Genomic DNA, 12,651 nt, shown 5'->3' on the forward strand with positions numbered 1-12,651 from the left:
CCCCATCAACGTGCTTACAGCCAAATCACCATTCTTCTGTCCAAACCCATTCCTTTCCCTGTGTCCCCTTGTTGGTGAGGGGCCCTGTCTTCCATCTGAACCACCCTCCCTTTTCTCTTCTTCTTCTTTCCCCACCCCCACATCCAACAATTTACCAAATCCTTCTGGTTTGAGACAGTAAGACAGAGATTTAAAATGCAAATTCTAGGGACTTCTCTGGTGGTCCAGTAGTTAAGAATCCACCTTGCAATGCAGGGGAGGTGGGTTCAACCCCTGGTCAGGGAACTAAGATCCCGCAGGGCAGCTAAGCCCAGGTATTGCAACTAGAGAGAAGTCTGCAAGCTGCAACGAAAAATCCCGCATGCCACAACAAAGATACTGCATGCTGCAGCTGAAACCTGATGCAGCCATAAATAAACAAACAAATATATATTTTTTTTTAGTAAAATGCAAGCTCTGAAGTCGGACTTCCTGGGCTCATATCCCAGTTTTGCCACTTAAAATGGGCAAATTACCTACTTGATTCTAAGCCCGCTTCCTCGTGTATAAAACAGAGAGAATAATAATCCCTAACTAATTGGGTTGTTGCAAAGGTTGAATGAGATAATACATAGGCTATCCCAGCCTGGCACGTACAAAGTGCTCAGTAAATATTAAGCATGGCTGTATGGTTATTGCTTCACTGTTCTTGAATTGTTCTTTCATCTCTAGCTGCACTGCCCTGGCCTTCACTCAGGCAGTCATCATTTCTCCCCTGAACTGTCACAGTGGTCTCCAACTGGATGCTGAAGGTGTTTTCTGAAATTCTTCTCAACTGAGAAGTTGGGATGAAAGAGGTGATGTAAGCTTTTGCTTGCCTAATAGAATGTAGATGAATTTTTGCCTGGGAATTGGTTAGAAGCCAAAGCCAGACTAAGATTCAGGATTCACAGAGTGAGTATACATTGGCCTGAAATGTATCTTGGATAAAAGATAACTTTGTAGAGGTTAGCCCAACCTGACCAGAGAGTTGTTAGGATTACTTAAGCTTGACTCTCAGGAAAGACAGCCACTGAGTGAACAGTGGTTAAATTCACTCTCCTCCTAGAGACCACTGAGCCAACTTCAAGTAAGTTCCACTTTCTCACGTATTAGTTTCAGAAGAAAAGGAGTCATGAGAAACTCAGCCTTCTCCTCCAGTTGTTTCAAGATGGCAAAGTCAGAGCACAGACAGCTAAGCTGCAACGCGGGAGGAGCCATGCACACCGTGCCTATCTGCCAGGCAGGGGTCTGCTGGGTGGCGGGGTCTGAGTGGTGGGGTCTGCTGGCTGGTGAGGGTTTGCTGGGTGATGGAGGTTGCTGGGTGATGGAGGTTGCTGGGTGATGGGAGGTTGCTGGGTGATGGAGGTTGCTGGGTGATGGAGGTTGCTGGGTGATGGGAGGTTGCTGGGTGATGGAGGTTGCTGGGTGATGGAGGTTGCTGGGTGACGGGGTCTGCTGGGTGGTGGGGTCTGCTGAGTGGTGGTGGTTTGCTGAGTGGTGGGGGTTGCTGGCTGGTGAGGGTTTGCTGGGTGATGGAGGTTGCTGGCTGGTGAGGGTTTGCTGGGTGATGGAGGTTGCTGGGTGATGGAGGTTGCTGGGTGATGGGAGGTTGCTGGGTGATGGGAGGTTGCTGGGTGATGGAGGTTGCTGGGTGATGGGAGGTTGCTGGGTGATGGAGGTTGCTGGGTGATGGAGGTTGCTGGGTGATGGAGGTTGCTGGGTGACGGGGTCTGCTGGGTGGCGGGGTCTGCTGGGTGGCAGGGTCTGCTGGGTGGTGGGGTCTGCTGAGTGGTGGTGGTTTGCTGAGTGGTGGGGGTTGCTGGCTGGTGAGGGTTTGCTGGGTGATGGAGGTTGCTGGGTGATGGGAGGTTGCTGGGTGATGGGAGGTTGCTGGGTGGTAGGGTCTGCTGGGTGGTGGGGTCTACTGGGTGGTGGGGGTCTGCTGGATGGTTAGGGTCTGGGCCTTTGGTGTCAATTATTTTGCCTTGTCTGCAGACCTCTCCTCTTGACAAAGATAATTTTGTGTAAACAAACCATCCAGGGGGCTTGGAGTTTGTAGGGCTAAAGTTTGCAGGTGGAAGCTGTTCTGCCATGTTGGTTTCCCTGCCTTAATTCCCTCCCCTGCCTCAGTGTATGTGATCACTGGTGTCAGAATGCTCTTTGCACAGCACAAATGTGATCATGTTTTTCCTCTGCTATAATCCTCAGTGACTCACAGTCCCCCAGCACAAAGTTCAGGGATACACAAACCTATGCATGGTCTGGTCTCAGCCCGTCTGCACCACCTCTTCTTCTGACCCATCCACCCACCCATCCTGTACCCTCACTTGGCCACAAGGGTGCTCAGGTCCTCTTGAAAGCACCATCCTGTTCTTTTTGCTTAGAATGACCTTTAGATCTTTCCCAAACTCCTCCTTATCCTTCAAACCTGATTCTAGGTGTCCTTCTCAGAAGATTTCGCCTTGACTTCAGACGTCAGGGTTCCAGAAAGTGGGAGAATAAATTCTGTTGTCGGAAGCCAGTTAGTTTGTGGTGATTTGTTACAGTGGCCGCAGGAAACGAGTACAAATGCCTTATACATAATGGATGCTTAGTAACTCTTTACCAATGGCCTGTCTGGGTCAATCAACATCACAGGCTGTGCTTCTTTTTTTAAAGTCACTCACACACATCCATACCTTCTTGGCCAAAAGCCAGGACTCCATTATGTCACTTCAACATGTATAAATGATACTGTAGCCAAGGGGTCCCTCACTGCTGTCTGAGGGACAATGAGGTTCCAGGGGCTGAGAGTTCTACTGATGACACATTCCTATAAAACACCCTTCATCATCCTTTCAGGAAGGAGATGCTGGGAATGCCAGGAAGCAATGGCTCACACACGAGGATGGGGAGCTGCCCTCACCAGGGTCGCTCCAGCCAGCAGCCGACTCAGGCTGCATCCTCGCAGCCTCCCCACAGGAGACACACAGAGAAAGCCACATCAGGCTGTCAGTTTCCAATTTTGCACACACAAAAAAACAAAACACAAAGCTGTTCCACTAGCTAGGAATGAAGTGTCCAAATGTAACCCGGCAAACACAACCCCAAATAAGGCAAAGGGAAATCTGGGATTAACAGGAGTGTCATCTACTCAGCAGTAAACACCAACTGTGGTTTACCCCTGTAATGTGTAATTCCAGCGGATTTCTTCTACTGTATTCCTTGGAGGAAATAGGCCTCATGACCCTTCAGGGAGAAACCATTTAAAGTCCAGCAGCCACACGCAGATTGATCTTGTTTATCAATGTCCGCTAAGTGAACATCCAGAAATGGTTGCTTTTATCTTGGCTAAACCTGGTTTTCATCACAAGGGTTTCGGTTTAGGCAATGACACTGCCAATGAAGTATTTCATTTTAAAAAAACAAACATTTATTTGACTGATCTGGATCTTAGTTGTGGCAAGTGGGATCTTGTTCCCCGACCAGGGATCAAACTCAGGCCTCCCGCACTGGGAGCATGGAGTCTTAGCCACTGGACAGCCAGAGAAGACCCCCACTGAAGGATTTCTGACCATAATGTCCATCTGATCCTAGAAACTCCAGATGCTATGGTGCATGGCATCCTCCCCCACCCCCGTCACCTTTAACCCACACAGCTTTCTCCAATAACTTTTTATCTTTACTTACTTTCTCATTGAAGTCTAGTTGATTTATAACGTAGAGTGAGTTTCAGGTACACAGCACAGCGATTCATTTATACACACGCGCAAACGCAAGATATTGAATATATATATACACACACACAAAAGAAATATTGAGTATAGTTCCCTGTGCTACACAGTAGATCCTTGTTGGTTTTCTTCTTTATATATACTAATGTCCAAAACTCTTCTTAAAAGGTGCAGCTCTCAGCAGCATGTCATGGTTAGATGTGATCTGATGGTAACACTGCCCATCACCACTGATTTGGAAAGGCCGGTACAGCATACACACCACTGCCTGCAGAAACTCCACACCTGGCCCCCTCTCAGTTTCCTTCTGATTCCTCCTGGTGGGGGCAGGACTGGGAAGAAGCAAGAGAAAAACAGGGTCCATTGAAACCCTCCACCCACAGAGCGAACTACACGACTCCGGGCAAGTTACAGAACTTCCTTGGGCTTTAATGTCCTCGACTGTAAGATGGAAAAAGTGGTAGCTGCTGACTTCATGGGCTTCCCAGGTGGCTCAGTGGTAAAGAATATGCCTGCCAATGCAATAGACACAGGTTGGATCCCTGGGTTGAGAAAGTCCCCTGGAGGAGGAAATAGCAACCCACTCTAGTATTCTTGCCTGAAAAATCCCATGGACGGAAAAGCCTGACAGGCTATAGTCCATGGGGTTGCAAAAGAGTCGACACAACTTAGCAACTAAACAATAGCAACAACTGACTTCAAGGGGCAGCTGGAAGGGCTTGCTGTAGGAGTGGATGGCAAGCACTTAGCACAGCACTTACAGAGTAAGCACTCAGGCAGGTGTGCTTGTGTGCATGTATGAAGTCTACTGGAGGATAAACTTTCTAATTAGATTTAAGTCCTTCCTGCATCTCTTACGCCTTCACCTTTCCTTAGAGTTCCCAGGGGCTGCCCCAGGGAGATCCCATAGCCCTGCTCAGCACACAGCGTGATGCAGCATTTGGCTTGGGCACAGAGCTTTGCTGGGAGCAAGTGTCCCTCTTCGCAGACGAGGGGAACCGGGAATTAAGTGGAGCTGGTGCCTGGGAGGCTCCGCAGCTCTCTCCCTGTCCTCGCGGCCTCACACGCTGATGATCACACACATGCACATGCACAGTCCATGGCTCAAGAAGACACGGCCCGCCTGGGGGCTCCGACCCCCGGGGAGGAGAGGACCACTGAGGAAGAGGCGGGCTACCCAGGAAGGTCCCGCTGGAAGTCAGCTTCCCTCTCGCCAACCTCTCCCTCAGCCTGCTTATTTCTGGTTATTTCCCAGCTGAGAATTTCTCTCAAATTGGTGATTGTTCATATTGTTAAGTTTTAGCCACAAATGAACCATGAGCAAGTCTGCTCCATGAAAGTCTCTCGCCCATAATTACAGCCCACGATAAACACACCACATTGTCGTCATCATCAGTCATGGTGCATTATTCGAAATTTGAAATTGTGTCTCCTCTTTACAAGGAGAAGAGGTTCCTACAGTGAAGGCAGCGGGAACGACAGTGACCTTGACTTGCTTATTATATGCCGAGAATTGGCCCCAGAGATATTCATTTCCAAGAGTTTAAAACAATCTTAAAATAGTTACGTCTCGCAGGATTTTCTCATTATTATTGTCAGATCATTTCCATAATGGAACTATATTTAATTAGTCGAGCCTCAGCAGTCTTCAGAAGATGGGTGACCTGAGGAATGACACGCTGTGAGCCCCTCTGTGTCAGGGTCCGGGCGAAGCCAGGGCCCTCCCCCTTCTGATGGTCTCTAAGAGCACGAGGCCAGGCTCTCTCTCCAGCAAAGCCTGAGTCTGGCCTCACTGCGCTTGGTGGTGGAGCTTTCACTCTCGGGCTTGTCTCTTCCTTGCTCTCAGGGACCTGGGACCTAGTCCCTGGAAAGAATCCACAGACTCTCTCCGGAGTAACAGTTCCTGTCCTAACAGCCCTTCTCCAGGGGTTCTCCCAAAACCTGGGTGAGGCTAGTACTGCGCAGTCTCCAATTTCAGGCAGATGGCCTCTTCGATGATCGTTCATATCCAAAGTCAAAACAGGGAGCATGGTGGGGGGAAGGCAATAGAGGGAAAGAGTAGGGTAAAGGTGGGGAGGTGGGAGGGAGGAACAAAGGAGCAGGGACAGCGTGAGGAGACAGTGAGCACCCAGTGAGGAGGCAGCCACTGCTGGGGACATGGGGGCGCTGCCCGATCCCGCCCACCTCCCACTCCTTCCCAAGCTAGGAGCCATCCACCCGGCCCAGTCTCTGCTCATCAGAATTTGTTGAATGAATGCAGGGATTCCTTCTGACTGGATGTACTAATCACACTCCTATAGTCTGTATCATGTTTCACAATGTTTTATTTTTTGGCGTTCTGCGTGGCATTTGGGATTGAACCAGGAATTGAACCCATGCCCCATACGCTGGAAGTGAGGAGTCTTAACCACTGAACCTCTGGGGAAGTCCCTAGAACATTTTATTTTAGAATGAAAACTAGAGGTGGAGAAAACCTGATAACAATTACGTATATGAATATATCCATATGTAATCATATACACACACATTACACTTTATGGGCTTTCCAGGTGGTGCTAGTGGTAAACAACCTGCCTGCCAATGCAGGAGATGTAAGAAATGTGAGTTTGATCCTGGGGTCAGGAAGATCCCCTGGAGGAGGGCATGGCAACCCACTCCAGTATTCTTGCCTGGAGAATCCCATGGACAGAGGAGCCTGAAGGGCTACCATCCATAGGGTCACAAAGAGTTGGACCAGACTGAAGTGACTTAGCATGCATGCATGCATATATTACATTCTATATTTTAAAATGTATAATTTACCAAAAAAATGTACAAATCTTAGGTGTACAGCATGTTGAACTTTCAAAAACAGAACAGACCTAGTTTGTGTGAGACTCCAGAGGCAACCGGGAGGCTCTGCAGGACCTTGTTCAACTGAGTAGCCAAGGCACGGCCTGCATCCTGCCGCCCAAGTCCCAGCGACCCCTTCGCCAGCCAGAGGAGCAAGCTCCAAGCACCTTGTGCTGCAGCCACTCCTCAGGGCCAGAAGCAGGGAAGCCGAGAGCGAGAAACCCCCAGACCCAAACTCAGCCTCTTCCCGTCGCCCGGATCATCATGACCCACTTCAACAAGCCCCCTTCCTACGGGCTCTAGGCTGAGGTCAAGAACAGGATTGCTTCCAAGTGTGATCATCGGGCAGAAGAAGACCTTCGCTACTGGACAGAAGAGGTGACAGGCATGAGCACTGGCACCAGCTGGACTTGAAAGATGGCATGATCCTCTGTGAACTCATGAGCAAGCTACAGCCAGACTCAGGCTAGGTCAATGAGTCCTCATTAAACTGGCCTCAGTTGGAGAATTCTGCAACTTGATTAAAACCATCAAACTTACAGCATGAGGCCACATGACATATTTCAAGCAAATGATCTTTCAGAGAATGGAAACACAACCCAAGCTCAGACGATGCTCACGGCCCTAGAAGGTCTGACCAAAACAAACGGATTCCATACAACCATTGTCATTAGAGCTAAGTACGCAGAAAAACAAGATGTTTTGATGAAGGAAAATTAAAAGCTGGCCAAAGTGTAACTGGTTTGTAGATGGGAGCCAACAAATGCACCAGGCGAGAAGGGAAGACAGCCTATGGGACGAGGAGGCATCTTTGTGATCCCCAAATGCAAACTGACAAACCTTTGGATCAGACCACAATTAGTCTGCAAATGGGCACCAACAAAGGAGCCAGGCAGGCAGGAATGTTAGCGCTGGGTACCCAAAGGGACATCTAGAAGCTAACATTACAACCTGTGGGCAACTCCACAATTTTTCTACATGTAGGTACCAACAAAGTCGCTTCCAGAAAGGAATGAGTGTATGGACTTGGGCAGCAAGAGTACGTGCTGCTCCCACAGAACCTGTCATTCACAATGGAAGCCAAGGAACAGGAACCCATGAGTCGGAAATCAGTGACAGTGATTACCAGGCAGAATACCCGGATGAATATTCATAGTGAGTACGAAGTACAACGCATTGATTATTAGATTCACGGAGGAGCTCTATGTTTAGCCTATTGCTTTTATTCAGTGAGAAACAAGCTAGCCTTGTGTAATTTTTATCTTGCCTTCCGAAAACACTATTATGTTCATTGTACCTAACGGATATATTGCCTTACATGCATTCCTTTTTCTGCCTCTTCCCTCAATAGTTGCCTTTTAGTATTGTGACAGTTAAATTCTACAGCATAACCAATAACTCGCATATGAAGTAAAAAGGAATAATGTGAAAGGGGAGTACTCCTGTACAGTCAATTCTTTTATTAAACATCTAGCATTTTTACAGTCCTCTACTTAAACTGGTATTTTCAAACAATAGGAAGCTTTTTTCTTTACACTTTAGTATCTGGTTTCCACATGGAAGACTAAACTCATGCCTATAGCTAACTGTGTAGGCTAAGTTGCACGTGCATGCTTAGTCGTGTCTGACTCTGCAACCCCGTGGACTACAGCCCACCAGGCTCCTCTATCTATGGGATTCTCCAGGCAAGAATACTGGAGTGGGTTGCCATTTCCTTCTCCACAGGATCTTCCTGACCCAGGGATTGAACTCAGGTCTCCTGTGTCTCTTGCATTGGCAGGTGGGTTCTTTACCACTGAGCCACTAACTAACTGGTCTTTGCCAACTAAATTTAAGATGCAGGACTTTAGAAATTTACATATCAATGATTCTACAGTATTGTTTACTAATTTTTAAATAAAGTCCTGATCAGTGTTGGGGGGAGAAAAAAAAAAAGAACAGACCTGTGTAAATAGCAGCTTAGTCAAGAAAATAAATTAGCAAAGCCTCCCAGAGGACTACTCATGCCGCTTCTGACCACTAACCTCTCCCCACCCCAAGGGTAACCACTGTCCTGAATTTTAATGTGAAGCTTAGTGCTGCCTATTTTTGAACCTCATATTCTGCTCGCGTATTCTTTTTTGCCTGGCTTCTTTCACTCTACGGTCGTGAGCTTCTTCTACATTGCTGCTTGTAGTTATACTCCTTTCATTCTCACTGACATATATTATATTCCACCGTTCATGTATCCATTCTTCTATTGATGAGCTTTTGTGTAGTTCTGTGTTTTGTGTATTGAAAACAGTGCTGCTATAAACATTCTTACACTCATCTCTTCAGGAGACTTCACAAATACACGTGTTTACCTAGAGTGGAATTGTTGGGTCCTATGTACACAAACGTATGTTCCACTGTAACGGATGTTTCTATGCATCTTTCTCACATTCAAATGTACCTTCTTGGTCTATGTGAGTCCCAGAGGCAGGACTGCGGGGCACTGGATCTCTATCACCACTGAGAAGCAGTCCATGGCGTCAACAGGTCATGCAAAAAGAAGAAACCTTTAACTCTAATCCGTTTCCGCTATCTTTTTAAATAAGTAATGTTGAGAAAGAATAATCACTGCCAGAGTATCAGTAACTGCAAAATGGCCAGCAGAGGAGGCTGACCCAACACAGCACAGCCCTCCTGTTTAGGCCCACAGCAGCCTTGCCCCGTCCACAGAGAAACAAACTACCCACCTACTGCGTGCTTGCATGCCAAGTTGCTTCAGTCATGTCTTGAGTCTTTTACGACCCCATGGAGTGTAGCCCACCAGGCTCCTCTATCCATGGGATTTTCCCAAGCAAGAATGTTGGAGTGGGTTGGCATGCCCTCCTCCAGGGGATCTTCCCAACCCAGGGATTGATCCATGTCTCATGTCTCCTGCATTGGCGGGCAGTTTCTTTACCACTAGTGCCCACAGCAAATACCCAAATGATGGAAAACAGAGGACCCTAGAACAGCATCTCATTTAGCTCATGACTTGTTTTTCTCAAATTAGACTTAAAAAGCACTTGAATGTATTCCAGTGATGGGAGATGAAAGGGAAATGGAAACATAACAATGATTGCCATGTAAACCACGTGCTCTCCAGCCGCACGCTGAGACTCACTGTTTCACAACACTGCTTTCCACTGGACAAGGTCATCAAAATAGTGACAAAGCTCCGAAGGACAAGTCCCCTCAGAGAGCCTGCCTCTCCATATTATGAAGTCTTCTAAACACTGCCTCAGAAACTACTGTCTTTTATTTCATATTTTGAGAAGAAGACAAGTTTTCAAGTAAAAGCCCAGTGAAGTCATACAGGTGCCACGTGAGCATTCTTCATCACCAAAAGTGAAAACAACTCAAATGTCAATCAGCTGGTGAGTGGACAAACCAAAAGTGGTGCATAACCATACAATGAAATGCTGTTCAGGCAAAAAAAGGAATGAACCACGGACACCTGATATAACATAGATGGACTTTGAAAACATTAAGCTAAGTAAATGGAAAAAAAAATGTTAGTCATTCAGTTGTGTCCAACTCTCTGCAACCCCATGGACGGTAGCCCACCAGGCTCCTCTGTACATGGAATTTTCCAGGAAAGAACACTGAAGTGGGTAACAATTCCCTTCTTCAGGGCTACTATATACTAAATAGATAAGCAACAAGGATATATTCTACAGCACAGGGAACAGAGGCAATATTTTACAATAACTATAAATGGAGTACAACCTTTAAAAATGATAAAATCACTGTATTGTACACCCGTAACAGATAATATTGTGCACCAACTACACATCAATTAAAAAATAGCATAACCTTCAGAAAACAAGGTGATAAAAATTTGGTACAGTGATGACACATAGAAAATGAACAATAGGACCTTCTCTGACACAAACTGCAGCAATATCTCTTTGGATCTGTCTCCTACAGTAATGGAAACAAAAACAAATAAATGAGATCTAATTAAGCTTAAAAGCTTTTGCATAGCAAAAGGAAACCATAAACAAAATGAAAAGACAACTTACAAAATGGGAGAAAATATTTGCAAATGATGCAACTGACAAGGGATTAAGCTCCAAAACATAGAAACAGCTCATATAGCTCAATATAAAACAAACAAACACCTCAATCAAAAATGGGCAGAAGACCTAAATAGATATTTCTCCAAAGAAGAATGCAGATGGCCAAAAGGCACATGAAAAAATGGTCAACATGGCTAATTATTAGAGAGATTCAAATCAAAACTACAGTGAGGTATCACCTCATACCAGTCAGAACGTGTGTGTGTTGGGTCGCTCAGTTGGGTCCGACTCTTTGCAACCCCATAGACTGTAGCCCGCCAGGCTCCTCTGTCCATGGAATTCTCCAGGCAAGAATACTGGAGAGGGTTACCATTCCCTTCTCCAGGGGATTGTCCCAACCCAGTGATGGAACACAGGTCTCTCCTGCATTGCAGGCAGATTCTTTACCATCTCAGCCACCAGGGAAGCCCCACCAGTCAGAATGGTCATCATCAAAAAATCTACAAATAATAAATGGTGGAGAGGGTGTGGAGAAAAGGGAGCCCTTCTACATTGTTGGGGGGAAGGCAAACTGGTGTAGGCAGCATGGAGGACAGTAGAGAGGTTCTTCAAGAAACTGAAAATAGAGCTACCATATGATCCTGCAATCCCACTCCAGGCATATATCTGGAGAAAACCATAATTGAAAAAATATACATACCCTATTATTCACTGAAGCATTATTCACAATAGCCAAGACATGAAAGTAACCTAAATGTTCATCGATGGATGAATACATAAAGAAGATGTGTGGTACATATATATACAATGGAATATTACTCAGTCATTAAATAAAAAGCCAAAATAATGCCATTTCTAGCGACATGCATGGACCTAGAGATTGTCATACTGAGTGAAGACAGAAAAAAACAAATATCTATGATATCACTTAAATGCAGAATCTTAAAAAAAATGATATAAATCAACTTATTTACAAATCACAAACAGACTCACAGACAGAAAACAAAGTAATGGTTACCAAAAGGGAAAGGTGGGGACGATAAATTAGGAGTCTGAGAGTAACATATACACACTGTGCTAGGCTTAGTCACTCAATTGTGTCTGACTCTTTGCAACCCCATTGACTGGAGCCTGCCAGGCTCTTTTGTCCATTGGGATTCTCCAGGCAAGAATACTGGAGTGGGTTGCCATGCAGGGGATCTTTCTGACCCAGGGATCTTTCTGACCCAGGGATCGAATCCAGGTTGCCCACATTGCAGGTGGATTCTTTACCAACTGAGCTACCAAGGAAACCCCAACATATACACACTACTGTATAAGAAATAGATAATCAATAAGGATCTACTGATAGCACACAGAACTATACTCAATATTGTGTAATAACCTATAAAGGGAAAAAAAATCTGGAAAAGAATGTGTGTGTATGTGTGTTTGTACATAACTGCATTTGCTGTATACCTGAAACTACCACAACACTGTATATCAACTATGCGTCAATAAACACATAAGTCAAGGAAGAAAGAAAGTGCCTAATGAGCGAGTGTTGATAAAGTGACAGAAACAGAAGAAACTAGCTCTTTACAAACATACTTTGGACATTCCTGGGACATACTCTTCAGCGACATCTCTCAGACCCTTTTATCTACTAAAGGGTACAATTTTCCATATGTTACATAAGGAGGTAAACTGGTGAGGCACTATTCAGTCAAAGGGGGAAATCCTGCCATAAAGGAAGAAACGTCAACGAGCAGAGAACCAGGATGGGAAGAGCTCTCTCCAAGGTCCGCGACGATGAGCTGTCTATCCGGGAGCTACCGCTGGGAGTGCTTGTTGGCTGAGGATCAGCTGGACAAATTGCCCCGTCTTCCTTCCATTTCCCCAAGAACCCATGCTGAATGCCTTCCCACCCTCCCCCTTCTTCCTCAAGTAAAAGCAAGGATCTTACCATCAGGGCTGCGGACACAAGAAAAAGCAGATCCCATCACCATACCTCTCAAACTGCTGAGCAAGCTGCTCCTGTTGGAGGTGGCAGAAGCAAGTATGATAATGATGGT

The 12,651-nt window shown here is 46.0% G+C and overlaps 1 protein-coding gene and 1 pseudogene across 4 annotated transcripts in view; one reads left to right on the plus strand and one right to left on the minus strand.

Moving 5' to 3' along the window:
- The window catches only part of ANKRD6 (ankyrin repeat domain 6), a 185,998-nt gene that overhangs the window by 71,196 nt on the left and 102,151 nt on the right, over window positions 1-12,651 (minus strand). The gene's annotated exons all lie outside the window — the stretch shown is intronic.
- Window positions 6,831-7,753, plus strand: LOC138444636 (calponin-3-like; annotated as a pseudogene).

The sequence above is a fragment of the Ovis canadensis genome, chromosome 8 (genome assembly GCF_042477335.2).
Source record: "Ovis canadensis isolate MfBH-ARS-UI-01 breed Bighorn chromosome 8, ARS-UI_OviCan_v2, whole genome shotgun sequence".
Lineage (NCBI taxonomy): Eukaryota > Metazoa > Chordata > Mammalia > Artiodactyla > Bovidae > Ovis > Ovis canadensis.